Genomic DNA, 6,264 nt, shown 5'->3' on the forward strand with positions numbered 1-6,264 from the left:
TATTTTGATAGATAGAATTCAGGTAAAATACAGAAATTATTCAAATTTAGCAGTGATTTCCAAGTGCACACTGTTTACTCTGCAAACCCCTCTGGCTGTTTTTTTTTCCCACATAGACTGACAATTTTAACAAACTAAAGTTGGCTGGTTTATTAGGCTCAAAGTGGCACGACTTACCATTTTGGTAACTTGTTTTAAACCGGCGTTTCTAAAAAGAGTTGTTTGTGATGCTCTTTGAGTTTTACACACCATGACTGTCAACTTGCCTTTATCCACTCATCATTTTTTACAAGTTTGTCCTTGGAGGGTCTATCTCCAGCGATCATGGATGAGAGGCGGGGCACACCCCGGACAGGTCGTCATTCCATCAAAGGGTTATACAGACACTGCACACACACTCATACCTAACAGTGGTTTATGGATAGAAAATAATTCAAATAGATTGGTATTTTGCAACCAAAGAAAGATGTTGTACAATACTTATAGCCAGCTTTCCAAATATTGTGGGGTAGCAACAGGTGAGGGAGGGGTAACACTGTGTTGTTCCATGCTGCAAATGGGCAAGGAACGTGGTAGTAATCCAGGAACTTTCCCTGGCCTCTGATTGAAATGACTTAGGAGCAGCATGGCACAACATTTCTTGTTGGAAATTAAAAGTTTACATGGACACTAAATGAAAGGATCCAATTGTGAGGCAAGTATACATATACCAAGCATTTGAACAGATTAAATCATTTAAGCATGTGCGCGACTGTGTAATTATCTGGAAAAAAGGGCAGAAAACCATCCAGCTGAGGTTGCACACATACGCAGTGGAGATTATCTTTCTCCAAAAATCCGAATGGGTGTTTAATTGGACAATCGGAACAGCGATCAGAGAAGACACCTCTCTCTATTCACCTCTATTCCGATCAGACCAAATCGGATTAAAATCTTCACTCTGACAGATTTCCAGAAAACATTTCTGATCTGATCAGACTTCCAATCCGATTATTTGTGTCTGTGTAAACGTAGCTATTGACATTTTACCCACAAACTGTCCCATAGCTATTTTACAAGGAGCAAGACAACTAGACAGTAAATTATGAAACACATCAAGTTCACTTAAATACTACGGATGACATTTACGGCTTCATTCAATGTGTAGGATTTTGTCATCATAACAGAAATTTGGATTTGTTGACTTTTAGCGATTTAGTTAACCATCAATACATATCAATAAATTCAATTCTATAGTGTAAAGCTGTTATTTTGTGCCGTTTAGCGATACAATCAGATTTTTTTAAATGTCCTACAGAAGTGTACTTGGGAATGGTATTTACCTAATACAGTTATCAACACTTTCTTATAATTTTAAATTATATCACATCAAATATAACAACATATTGTGATAAAATCATAGGTTCATATTGCCTAACATTATTAAAAACTACTGCATAATTTAGTGCCTGATTAAGGCTAGATAGCGAAGCAGCAGAATTTGGTTAAAATTAAAGAAACAAAATTGCAATGTTCAAAATGTTTTCTTTGCTATTATTTAAAATTTTGAATAGAAGTAAGTGGTGCATGTTTTTGATTAAAATAAATTGCAAAAGCAGAAAAAATCATATTATTTTTACTCAAGGTTATTATACTGTGTGAACCTGGTACCATTTCACTCAGTCCGATATTATAAATAAATAAAAAGCACAAAAACAACATATTGTACTTCAATGCAAACAGAATTCGAAGAAATTCTGTTTGGAAAATCTCAAGTTCTTAATGCATTTTTGTTTTTTTTTAAAGCTATGTCTCATGGCTGACCTGTCCAATGACCGCTGAAGATAGGTACCAGCACCCCCCACACTACCCTGCAAGGATAAGCAGGCTGAGACAATGGATGGGTGTCTAATGGCTCTGTCAGTGTTTTGATAGTGACGCTGAGATCCACAATCCTCCCATTAAGAAATAATGCATGCATGCATCATAATCCAACCATTCAACAGGTTGCATCAAACTTAAACTGGCACCAAACTTCCTTTAAAAACCCTGAAGGAAATATGAGGAATGCGGATCTATACCGTACCAATCAGTGAGTATCTCCACATGATTATACATTCAAGATGCATGCATGCATGTGTCCATTCTGCCTTCTCTATCTCCATATATCTGTATAAAGAGGGTCCCTGGCTGTGACAACCTCACACACTGATAGGCAGAGAAAGGAAGACAGGTGATTGGTTGAGCTGTCGACTGTCATATCGGCAGGGTGTATCTTTTTGACACTGTTGTACGCACACACATGCATAGCTCCACACACATCCACACACTGATTTCCTTGTGCTGCCAACCTACACGGCTTCCAACTGCAGCAAAGTGCAAACAAAGGCTACTTCTCAGCACACACACAAAGATACACACACTCAGAGGTAGATTTGAGACGAGATGTGGTGTGGTAGGTGAGCTGACCCTGCCGATGAGGACAGGAGGAACATCAACGGAGCTACAAGGCCGTTGCTATGACAACTAGCCCCGCTGCACAGGTAGGAAGCACAATAGGTCTAAGCTGTTCACATTCACTCTGTTTGTCACACACACACACAAGGTAACACACTCAAGACAAGTCTGACAGACAGCAGTTGAATGCCAAGGTAAAGCCATTTCCCTTTCATGCCAACATTCAGTGTGGAGAAATTATTCATTAACTGCTAATATAAGAGAACTAAGTCCTTACCCAGTGACTCAGATCGTGAGACGGGGTGTGTATGTGTGTGTGTGAGAGAGAGACAGACAGACACACTGAGCATTACTCTGCATACTAACAGCACCTGCACCAGGGCAGCCTGAGCATGTCTCTGAGGGGCCCATAAATAACCAACTGTCACTGCACAGACACTGGCATTGTCTTCTGCACTCTTTCTTCTCCTTTTTTTAATGAAAAAAACAGATCAGAGCTCAGAATCATAAGTATCCAAACTCACTGGCTGGATCACCACTGCAGGATGAGCTGCTGCTGTTGCTGCTGCTGCTGCTGATGTGTCCTGTCCAACTAGACAGGAGGGTGGATGTATCCCCCTCCCCTCTGTTTATATGTAAAAACAAACATCTGGGTTTAAACATCTGGCGCGATTCACTCATGTGAGTCTGAAACGTCCAATTAAACGCAGGTAAAATCTATGGAGTGAGACAGACATCATAACAAAAAGCTCACAGTGTCTATGCAGCTATGCGGGAAATAGGTGAGATTATTGTAAATATAAAAAGACAACAGCAACAAACAAACAAAAAACAGGTGGGGTTATGCAGGGTTCACTGTGCGCACAATCACGGTGTGCGCGTTTCAACATCATTATTACACATGCATGCCTACAGTTGAGCCCAGATCAGCTGGAGGCATGCAGAGCAGCGGCAGGTAACGGCGCTGACTTGTTTAAATGGAAAAGAGAAAAAAAAACTCAATTTGAAGCGCTGCCAGATGTGCGCGGCACAGCTGGATGAGTGGACGGCAGCGTTTCCATGAGTATATCTGCATGAAACACTCACCCCCTGGTATAAGGGAGATCCTGGCGGGGCTGCAGGCTGGCTGGAGCGGGGATCAGTCCCTCTTGTCGCCCGGGTCTGGGATCCGTCACCGAGCGTCGTGTCCCCGCTTCATCTGAGCTCCTCCGCTGCGCCTCGGCTGGAGGAACCGTCCACCCACTTAAATGTTAAGAGCCGCTCCTCTGGCTCACCATCAGCGTCTGCACCCGCTAAATATGGGAAAGGAAAAAACACAAAAGGGGGAGAAATGTAAAAAACAGGGAGCAAAAGGGTTCTGTTAGAGTCTGGTTCCGTGTGGAGGTACTGACAAAGCCTGGTTAAACGCCTGCGCTCCGGTGGAGGCACAGATGTGGGACTCCCCCGGTATGCGGGAGGGTGAAAATGACCGTGCGCCCGCGCGCCTGTACCTCTGCAATTCCTGCTCTCCTTCTCTGGTGCGCCCCAGTCTCCGTTTGAGCCTCTCCAACGTGCCTGCTTGTCAAAACCACGCGGGCACCCGTAGCTCGCTTTACTCCAACAACCTAGATTTGTGGGAAATGTAGTTGAAGTTTTTTTTTTTTATGTGCTTACAAGAGAATCAAATAGAAAAAGTACACCATATTAATTTATATAATGTCATTTATTACCTGTATTATACACAACCTACAAAATATTAACATCTGTAGAATGTATGCCCTCCTTTAAGGCAACTGTACCAACAAGTATTAGATCTTTAAGAGCTTAATCCAGAAACCAAATATTAGTCATTGTAAAAACAAAAACAAAAAACTATGCAAGGATCCCCATTCCCTGACCATGATGCAACCACAAACCCCTCGATAATATCAACTAAACTCTTATGTGACAACCTGAAAGGTTATAAAAGAAAATTGTAAAGATCTAATCTCAAAACTGTTACTTATATTTACTCAAATAATATTATTAATTTAGAAAATACAAATTAAAAGACACATTGAAAAACAAATTTAAAAATAAAATATAGAGACTGTTGGATCCTTTTGGCGTTTGGGTTTTAATTACCGGTAGCTTTTTCTAACCTCTTTCATTTTACATTGAGAGGTCTTTCCTAATTAGTTTATATGTGTACGTTATTTCTAGAAAGATGTTAGCTTATTTTGCTTAATTTATTCAGGTTTTTTTATATTAATCTTAAAGATTTGTGTTAGTATATTTTCCTTGTTTGTTTAAAGTGCTCTCTGTGTCCAGTTTTGCTCCCTTTGTGTTAATTGTTTTGTTGTCCTAAGTTTTCCCTAGGTTGCTCTTGCTCACAGCTGTTCACTGATTTCTGCACCTGCATCCAATCTCTCCATCATTTCCTCTATATTTAAGGCCTCTGGTTGACCAGACACCAGACAAGTCAGCACATTTATGAGCAGGTCTCCAATCTATCACTGATAAACTGTTCAGTTCATCTCAATATGCAGAGTAGGGCACAACTGCATGCTTGCAAAATTTTGTCTGTCCACAAAAATTGACAGGTTGGACAATAAGAGCAATATTCTAAGAAGCAGCCAAGAGGCTTATAGTGATGACGATCCATAGCCCCAAGGAGGGACAACTGGTAACACTAAATTCATTGATGCTATACAATTGCTGGCAGACAACTCAGCTATTAGTTACACACAACAAAAGCTTGGATTTGATTGAAAGAAGGACAGTGTTGAAATATTTCATCATTCTGTTTTAAGATATTTTCCAATTCTGCATTTATTTGTTAGTTCACCCACTAACTTTGTGTTCTCTTTGCTTTTTCTGTTCAAAGTAATTTGATCAATCGTTACTCATGTTTCTCTTCTGGACATAGCTATGGGCTCAGCATTTAATGCAAATTAACTGTATGCTCTCTTTCATTCTTTTTGACATGAAAATTGTCTCAGAGCTGTTTGGCCTTCTGCCTAGGCACACATAAAGCACTGGTTTTTGTTTTTTGTTTTTGTTAGAAGGGGTAATAGTAAACTAGCTCCATTATAAGTGGCTCTGTCAAGGAAACCGACCTCACACTGAACCTGGTTCTGGTGGAGGTTTCTTTCTGTTGAAATGAAGTGTTTCCTTTCCACTGTTGCTGCATGCATGCTCAGTGTGAGGGATTGCTAAAGAGTCAATGACACAATGCATGCTAATATCTACTGGTCTTATATGCTCATTTAGGAGGAACAAATCCTGCAAAGTCAATGACTGGATACAATCAGCAGGCTTCCCTTACATATAAAAAGGAATCAGTCTGTCTATGTGATTTGATTGAATTATCTCTCAAAAGCTCCATGTTGTGAATTGGTGTAATATAATAAAACTGAGTTGAAATAAGACTATAAGTAGTATTGAAGTTTTCTAACAACTGACATAGGAGCATTTGGGCCTGTATGTAATATGCAATGTGTGATTAAAAAAAAAAAAAACTGCACATGATTCTGGGCACACCGCTCTCACATTAAAATATAGTGGTGGCAGCATAATGTTGTTGGTTTCTTTTCTTTAAAAGAGAGAGGAATGCCAGTCAGATTTGATAGTGAATATGGATGGAAATAAATATGTGGCAACTCTGCATGAAAACACATTAGAAAAGACTTCAGACTGGATTGGATTTTCAATTTCCTGCAGGGAAACATTCTAAAGGATACAAGAAATGGAATGGATTAACTCAAAAGGCATCCCTGTGTAGAGTCCAGACCTACTGTAAATAAAATTAAAGAATCAATGGGATCTGCATCCTATATGATTTCACATGGAAACACAAACTGGCATATC

The 6,264-nt window shown here is 39.9% G+C and overlaps 1 protein-coding gene across 3 annotated transcripts in view; it reads right to left on the reverse strand.

Annotated features, from left to right (window-relative positions):
- ahdc1 (AT hook, DNA binding motif, containing 1) overlaps positions 1-3,985 on the reverse strand; it is a 33,644-nt gene extending 29,659 nt beyond the window's left edge. For all 3 annotated transcript variants that reach the window (XM_038288703.1, XM_038288704.1, XM_038288702.1), the window contains exons 1-2: positions 3,828-3,985; positions 3,523-3,728 (exon numbers count right to left, since the gene is read on the reverse strand). The gene's annotated coding sequence lies outside the window, so the exon portion shown is untranslated. The remainder of the gene's footprint in view (positions 1-3,522; positions 3,729-3,827) is intronic.
- Between the last annotated feature and the right edge of the window lie 2,279 nt (positions 3,986-6,264).

Source organism: Cyprinodon tularosa, unplaced genomic scaffold, assembly GCF_016077235.1.
Source record: "Cyprinodon tularosa strain WSP-4 unplaced genomic scaffold, ASM1607723v1 ctg26, whole genome shotgun sequence".
Taxonomy (NCBI): Eukaryota; Metazoa; Chordata; class Actinopteri; order Cyprinodontiformes; family Cyprinodontidae; genus Cyprinodon; species Cyprinodon tularosa.